The sequence below is a fragment of the Triticum dicoccoides genome, chromosome 7A (assembly GCF_002162155.2).
Source record: "Triticum dicoccoides isolate Atlit2015 ecotype Zavitan chromosome 7A, WEW_v2.0, whole genome shotgun sequence".
Lineage (NCBI taxonomy): Eukaryota > Viridiplantae > Streptophyta > Magnoliopsida > Poales > Poaceae > Triticum > Triticum dicoccoides.
The window spans coordinates 564,468,796-564,477,910 of NC_041392.1; positions in this window are offsets into that span (position 1 = coordinate 564,468,796).

Genomic DNA, 9,115 nt, shown 5'->3' on the forward strand with positions numbered 1-9,115 from the left:
AGCCTCTCAGCGCATCTTCAAGCAGTTCGCCCGCGAAGTGAACGCAGTCCTCCCCAGGCTCGAAGCCACGCGCCCCCTCAGGTGGTCGGCATGCGCCATCACGTTCAGCTCAGCAGATCAGCTCAAGTGTGCGGCTACAGACGGAGTCCTCCCGATGCTTTGTTCCCCAATCATCAGCAACGTGGTGGTCACCAAGACCCTCATCGATGGCGGGGCAGGGCTCAACGTCCTGTCCGTGCAAACATTCAACAACCTCCAAGTGCCCTACAGCCAGCTTCAGCCAACCAAGCCTTTCTCCGGTATCACCGACGGCTCCACGGTCCCGATTGGTCAGGTCCGCCTCCCTGTCACCTTCGGGGCACGTGACAACTACCGCACCGAGCTCATCGACTTCGACGTTGCTCACATTCGCCTGCCGTACAACGCCATCCTTGGGTACCCAGCGTTGGCCAAGTTCATGGTCGTAACTCACCACGGCTACAACATCCTCAAGATGCCAGGAAGCGGCGGAGTCATCACGGTGCCCTGTGAAGAGAGGGACGCGGTGTGTTCCCTGGAACGAGCCTTTCAGGCCGCGTCACTGGAAGACCCGGATCGTGGAAGCAGGAGGCCTACCGAGACCGCCCCTAAGAAGAAGAAGACATCGTCCAGCCCGACCACTCAGGAGACAGGCCCCTCTAGGCCCGCGCCTGCCCAGGGGGAACCTCCTTCCATCGCATAGGAAAGCGCGCCCGGTGCCCTCCTCAGGCAGGGCTCGGGGGCTATCCCCTGGAGGGCCACCGACCTAGCTAGGGTCACGAGGGAGGCGCTTGGGCACCACATGGAGGCGTGTTTTGAAGCACGTTTCCCTCAAGAAGGAGCAAGGCAAGGAGATCCAGACCCTCGGGAGTTCGTCAGCAAGGCCATTCAGGAGCTACAGGAGTCAAGAGTCATGAAAGGCGGCCGCCGCCTACCAGCAGTGGCTCCCCATCCAGGCGAGGATGGTGGGCTGCGCGTCTGCATCGACATACCAGAGCTCAAACGAGTCGCCTCCCTGGAGCGCCTCTGGCCCTCGCGAGTGGGGCGCTGCGGAGGCCCATCCCACAGCTACGTTCGCATGCCTTACGGCTTGCCAAACGCGGCTGACACGTACCAGCGCCTCATGAGGGGCATCATGGAGGCACGAGAGGCCGGGCATTCCGCAGCCCTGGCAGGGATGGAGATGGCCCGCGAGGAGCCGCCAGCGCCTCCGGAGCCTCCCGAGGCCCCTGGGCCTGGGGGCTCGTGAGGATCGGCTCCCACGGCCCGTCGAGCCTGCTACATCAACACTCCTTCGTCCTCAACATCATCAGGTGACATCTTTCGAGTTTTATTTCCAGCTGGGAGCGCCCCCCCAGGGCTGCATTATTCCCAGGCCGCGTGGGTCCGTCCCTGCGGCGTGTATCCCTTTTTTATTCCATGTTGTTAGCTTACCTTGTTGGGGGCGCCCCTCAGGCTGCATGACCCCCCAAGTCGCTCGGGCCTGACCCAGTGATGTCCGCATTCCCAGCATCTATTTGAACGAATCCACTCCTTCGCGGCTAATGTGTTTTACCTAGTTGCCTGCTTAGCTGACGCCAACTAACAGAGCTGCTCCCAAACGGCACGACGCTTGCGCATGGGTCCGTCCCTGCAACGCCGACAAACCTGGATGGCTGAGCTCTGGCCGCGGCAGCCCCGCATAGCGTCACCTCGTCAAGCCTTCAGTGCCTCACTACCCCTCGGAAGTAACCAACGGCTGACTGTCAATTGTCATGGCAACCCCTTGTTTTTTCTATGATGGACCTGCAGGACCTCCTGAAGGAGCTGCGTCAGGCGAGGCCCTTGCGGTGTCTCCTTCGCTCTCGTCCGCGCGAACCGCTTGCACGTTAAAGGGGGGTGCCTGAGCATCATGACGCAGGGCTCCTACTGGCTCTCCAGCCCTCACCCTCTGGCCTTGACCACGGCATCGCGACCTGGCATACCAGCGACGGCTGAGACTCGCTCGAGGGCCGGGACCCGAGGACGTAGAGCAGAAAGGAGAACAAAGGCGAGAGGGGAGAGACACACAAGGACCTCGCCGAGCAACCTCGCGCCTGCCGATGCACGGACCCAGCGACACGCTAGAGAGCGGCCCCTGATCCTCGAGATAAGTCATCACTCGGAAGCGCCAGCTATCGTGGCACCATCCCCGCACCTAATGCTATCCCGTGTTAGCGACACCGCTCTCCTTTCTCACCAAACGACGGCTGCTTGGGCGCCAAAGGGGACCTCCTGAGCATCGCGACTCAGGGGCTCTTACCGGACTCCGGGTCGCTCACCTCCTGGCCTTGACCACGGTATCGTGACCTGGCATACCAGCGACGGCTGAAGCCGCCTTGGGACTGGGACCTGTCGGCGCAGAGCACCAAGCCCTCGTGAGGTTCGAAAGGGAGGACTGAGCTAATACGGAATGAGCAACTCGCACAATTCTACGACAAGGGTTATATTAACAAAACAGGATCACAGGCACCTTACAAGCCCCCACGGGACGCATTTTTGATTCCTTGCAGGGAACAGATCCTAAAGGGACACAAACTACGCGCGTCCCTGCAAAAGACGCCATCATCAACAATGGGCCGTCAAGCACCGATGCCAACCCCATCCAGATCAGAGTCGGCGGCGGCCTGACGAGCCCGCCCTGCTCCAGGAGCGGAGCCGGCTCGGGGGCTCATAGCTATCGTCGCTCGTCTCCGGAGTCGCTAAGAGCTCGCCGAAGTCGCTGGAACCTCCGACGCCTCCACCACCTGAGGAGCCGCCAAGGGAGCGGTTGGAGGGCCCAGTCCTCGTCGCGGCAGGGTCCTGTCCACCTTCCCCGGGGCAGCACTCCAGCCGGAGCCCGCTCGCATCGAAGACCTTGAAGAGCATCACCGAAGCACCGTCGTAATCCAAGTGGACCGCGAAGACGCCCCTTACCCTGCAAACCCGGGCGATCTCTCTCCAGCCCCGAGTCATGAAGACCTCGCCCGGGGCAACGACCGCGACCTCAGCCTCGGTCGCGAGGGAGCTGCAGCCGGCGTGCTGCAGCCAGAGTTCCAGGGGCTCCCCCTGCGGGATAATAGAGGCGAAGAAGGGAGGAAGGCGGATCCAAGACTGAAGAGGAATGGCGACGTGAAGCACGAACTCTCGGGAGGAGCCCTCGGTGCGGACCCTAGGGGGACGACCCACACCTTCGTGACCCGCCGACGCCGACGGCGGTGCCGCCCGTGGCGGTCAGCATCAGCTCCTTCAGGGCCCTCGACGTGGGCGTACAATGGAAGCGAGAACCCCGGCGGCGCCCGCTCGCACCAAGGCCTCGACACCACCTGAAGGGCCCCCTCGTCCGGGCCACGGGGGGCGAGCCGTTTCTTCGGCGGGAGTGGGTCTGGTTCCTCTCGGGGAGCCTTTCCCTTCTCTGCCGTCGAGAACCGGCGGATCGGAGCCATCGCAGCAAGACGGAGCAAGGATCAGGAAGAAGGAGAAGCAAGGAGGGATGGACTGGAATGGCACGCGTTGTTCCGTACTTATGGCCGGCGAAGGCCAACCGCCTACCTCCACGATTGCAGGTAATCATGACCCACTTTGCATGCAGGGACTTGTCCAATCCGTGCGGTTGCCGAGGCGCCATGGGGAAGTGGAGACGCCCACGTTCCATCAACCGCCACGCGGCGCCCAAGGCCGCAGGCTGTTAGGGCCCGCGACGCTTCGCTCCTGCCCTTCCGCCTCCCTGCACGGCCAAGTCCGGGCGCGCCTTGGGCCCAGGGGCTACTGTCGGCGTTTTGGGAACGGGGGTCCCCAGACTTGCCCGCCTACGGCCTGTGGCGTGGCTCAAAGGGGGGCCCAGCGCGGCCCATCTTCACCAACACAAACCTAAGACCCTCGCGAGGGGCCAAGCCTCGCGGGGCGGACGACGCGGAGCTTCCTCAGGCATGGCCTCGTCAGGCTGGCTCACGAGGAGGCGGAGAGATCAAGGTGGGGTACCTCACGAGGTGCCCATGACGCAAGCCATGACGACCGAGGGCGCCAGGCGGGTGCCAGCCCGCGCAGTGTCCTCCTTTCCTCTTTGGTGCAAAGGGGGCAAGCTCAGCCGCGGAGTACTGAGGCATCAGGCAAAGGTTGCCATTTCGATGCAACAAGACCGAGACCAGGAGGACTACGAGATGGAGGTCACCGGGGAGCCCAAGACGGCGTCATCACCAGAGCTTTGCGCAGGCGAAGACTACTTTTGTCAGGGTAGCTAGTACTAGCTGTCCCCCTTCAAGTTAGCCCGCCATTGTTGGCTCCCTTCCCGCTCGATATTTGGGAAGAGAACCAGGGCCTCTATAAATAGGATCAGCCACCCGCTAGAGGGAGGGACAAAGAGAGAGAGAGAGAGAGAGAGAGAGAGAGAGAGAGAGAGAGAAAGGTGACTGAGCTCCTCCCAGCAGTTCATCACCCCAGCCAAGAACAGACCCTCGTGAGGCTGTTCTTCCTTGTATTGTTCATCATCATCAGCCCAAGAGGCAATCCACCACACCACACACTAGAGTAGGGTATTACACCACAACGGTGGCCCGAACCAGTATAAACCCTGTGTCTCTTGTGCTGTTCTTGCCATAGTTTAGATCCTAGCAAGGCGGAGGGGTGCAGGTAGGTAGGAGGCGAAATCTCCGTGCGCACCCCAGTGTTCGAACCTCAAGGGTCTGCCGGAACCCAAAATCCGACAGCACCATATCCAATAGAGTGCGATTACGACATTCGGACACACCGTTACGCTGAGGTGTTCCAGGCGGCGTGAGTTGTGAAACGATTCCACATTTCCTTAAGTGCGTACCAAATTTGTGACTTAAATATTCTCCCCCATGATCTGATCATAAGAATTTTATCTTTCGGTCACGTTGATTCTCTACCTCATTCTAAAATTCCTTGAACTTTTCAAAGGTCTCAAACTTGTGTTTCATCAAATAGACATACCCATATCTACTTAAGTCATCAGTGAGAGTGAGAACATAACAATAGCCACCGCGAGGCACAATGCTCATTGGACCGCACACATCAGTATGTATAATTTCCAATAAGTTGGTTGCTCGCTCCATTGTTCTGGAGTCTTGGTCATTTTACCCATGAGGCATGGTTCGCACGTGTCAAATGATTCGAAATCAAGAGACTCCAAAAGTCCATCTATATGGAGCTTCTTCATGTGTTTGACACCGATGTGACCAAGGCGGCAGTGCCACAGATATGTGGGACTATCATTATCAATCTTACATCTTTTGGTATTCACACTATGAATATGTGTAACATCATGTTCGAGATTCATTAAGAATAAACCATTGACCAGCGGGGCATGACCATAAAACCTATCTCTCATATAAATAGAATAACCATTATTCTTGAATTTAAATGAGTAGCCATCTCATATTAAACGAGATCCAGATACAATGTTCATGCTCAACGCTGGCACTAAATAACAATTATTGAGGTTTAAAACTAATCCTGTAGGTAAATGTAGAGGTAGCGTGCCGACGGCGATCACATCGACCTTGGAACCATTCCCGACGCGCATCGTCACCTCGTCCTTCGCCAGTCTCTGCTTATTCCGCAGCTCCTATTTTGAGTTACAAATATGAGCAACCGCACCGGTATCAAATACCCAGGAGCTACTATGAGTACTAGTAAGGTACACATCAATTACATGTATATCACATATACCTTTAGTGTTGCCGGCCTTCTTGTCCGCTAAGTATTTGGGGCAGTTCCACTTCCAGTGTCCCTTTCCCTTGCAATAAAAGCACTCAGTCTCAGGTTTGGGTCCATTCTTTGGCTTCTTCCCGGCAACTGATTTACCGGGCGCGGCAACTCCCTTGCCGTCCTTCTTGAAGTTCTTCTTACCCTTGCCTTTCTTGAAACTAGTGGTTTTATTGACCATCAACACTTGATGTTCCTTTTTGATTTCCACCTCCGCTGATTTCAGCATTGAAAATACTTCAGGAATAGTTTTCACCATCCCCTGCATATTGTAGTTCATCACAAAGCTCCTGTAGCTAGGTGGGAGCGACTGAAGGATTCTGTCAATGACCGCCTCGTCCGGGAGGTTAATGTCTAGCTGGGACAAGCGGTTGTGCAACCCAGACATTTTGAGTATGTGCTCACTGACAGAACTATTTTCCTCCATCTTACAACTGTGGAACTTGTCGGAGACTTCATATCTCTCGGCCCGGGCATGAGCTTGGAAAACCATTTTCAGCTCTTCGAACATCTCATATGCTCCGTGTTGCTCAAAACGCTTTTGGAGCCCCGGTTCTAAGCTGTAAAGCATGCCGCACTGAACAAGGGAGTAATCATCAGCACGTGACTGCCAAGCGTTCATAACGTCTTGGTTCTCTGGGATGGGTGCTTGACCTAGCGGTGCTTCTAGGACATATGCTTTCTTGGCAGCTATGAGGATGATCCTCAGGTTCCGGACCCAGTCCGTATAGTTGCTGCCATCATCTTTCGGCTTGGTTTTCTCTAGGAACGCGTTGAAGTTGAGGTTGACATGAGCGTTGGCCATTTGATCTACAAGACATTTTTCAAAGGTTTTTAGACTAAGTTCATGATAATTAAGTTCATCTAATCAAATTATTTAATGAACTCCCACTCAGATTAGACATCGCTCTAGTCATCTAAGTGATACATGATCCGACTCAACTAGACCGTGTCCGATCATCACGTGAGACGGACTAGTCATCATCGGTGAATATCTCCATGTTGATCGTATCTTCTATACGACTCATGTTTTTCGACCTTTCGGTCTTCCGTGTTCCGAGGCCATGTCTGTACATGCTAGGCTCATCAAGTCAACCTAAGTGTATTGCGTGTGTAAATCTGGCTTACACCCGTTGTATTCGAACGTTAGAATCTATCACACCCGATCATCACGTGGTGCTTTGAAACAACGAACCTTCGCAACAGTGCACAGTTAGGGGGAACACTTTCTTCAAATTATTGTGAGGGATCATCTTATTTACTACCGTCGTTCTAAGCAAATAAGAAGCAAAAAACATGATAAACATCACATGCAATCAAATAGTGACATGATATGGCCAATATCATTTGCTCCTTTTGATCTCCATCTTCGGGACGCCATGATCATTATCATCACCGGCATGATACCATGATCTCCATCATCATGATCTCCATCATCGTGTCTTCATGAAGTTGTCTCGTCATCTATTACTTCTACTGCTATGGCTAACAGTTTAGCAATAAATTAAAGTAATTACATGACGTTTATGTTGACACGCAGGTCATAAATAAATTAAGACAACTCCTATGGCTCCTGCCGGTTTTCATACTCATCGACATGCAAGTCGTGATTCCTATTACAAGAACATGATCAATCTCATACATCACATATATCATTCATCACATCCTTTTGGCCCTATCACATCACACGGCATATGCTGCAAAAACAAGTTAGACATCCTCTAATTGTTGTTGCAAGTTTTTACGTGGCTGCTATAGGTTTCTAGCAAGAACGTTTCTTACCTATGCCAAAACCACAACGTGGTATGCCAATTTCTATTTACCCTTCATAAGGACCCTTTTCATCGAATCCGATCCGACTAAAGTGGGAGAGACAGACACCCGCTAGCCACCTTATGCAACTAGTGCATGTCAGTCGGTGGAACCAGTCTCACGTAAGCGTATGTGTAAGGTCGGTCCGGGCCGCTTCATCCCACGATGCAGCCGAATCAAGATAAGACTAGTAACAGCAAGTAAATTGACAAAATCGACGCCCACAACAACTTGTGTTCTACTCGTGCATAGAAACTACGCATAGACTTAGCTCTAATGCCACTGTTGGGGAACGTAGCAGAATTTTAAAATTTTCTATGCATCACCAAGATCAATCTATGGAGTCATCTAGCAACGAGGGAGAGGGGAGTGCATCTACATACCCTTGTAGATTGCAAGCGGAAGCGTTCAAGAGAACGGGGTTGATGGAGTCGTACTCGTCGTGATCCAAATCACCGATGACCAAGCACCGAACGGACGGCACCTCCGCGTTCAACACACATACGGTTGGGAAGACGTCTCCTCCTTCTTGATCCAGCAAGGGGAAGGAGAGGTTGATGGAGATCCAGCAGCACGACGGCGTGGTGGTGGAAGCAGTGGTGATCTCGGCACGGCTTCGCCAAGCTCCAACGAGAGAGAGAGAGAGGTGTTACGAGGGGAGAGGGAGGCGCCAAGGGCTTGGTGTGTGGCTGCCCTCCCTCCCCCCCACTATATATAGGGCCCCTAGGGGGGCGCCGGCCCTAGGAGATCCAATCTCCAAGGGGGGCGGCGGCCAAGGGGGACTTGCCCCCCAAGTCAGGTGGGGCGCCCCCCACCCCTAGGGTTTCCAACCCTAGGCGTGGGGGAGGCCCATGGGGGGCGCACCAGCCCACCAGGGGCTGGTTCCCCTCCCACTTTAGCCCATGGGGCCCTCCGGTATAGGTGGCCCCACCCGGTGGACCCCCGTGACCCTTCCGGTGGTCCCGGTACAATACCGATTACCCCCGAAACTTCCCCGATGGCCGAAACTGGACTTCCTATATATAAATCTTTACCTCCGGACCATTCCAGAACTCCTCGTGACGTCCGAGATCTCATCCGGGACTCCGAACAACTTTCGGGTTACTGCATACTAATATCTCTACAACCCTAGCGTCACCGAACCTTAAGTGTGTAGACCCTACGGGTTCGGGAGACACGCAGACATGACTGAGACGACTCTCCGGTCAATAACCAACAGCGGGGTCTGGATACCCATGTTGGCTCCCACATGCTCCTCGACGATCTCATCAGATGAACAACGATGTCGAGGATTCGAGTAATCCCGTATACAATTCCCTTTGTCAATCGGTACGTTACTTGCCCGAGATTCAATCGTCTGTATCCCAATACCTCGTTCAATCTCGATACCGGCAAGTCACTTTACTCGTACCGTAATGCATGATCCCGTGACCAAACACTTGGTCACATTGAGCTCATTATGATGATGCATTACCGAGTGGGCCCAGAGATACCTCTCCGTCATACGGAGTGACAAATCCTAGTCTCGATCCGTGTCAACCCAACAGATACTTTCGGGGAT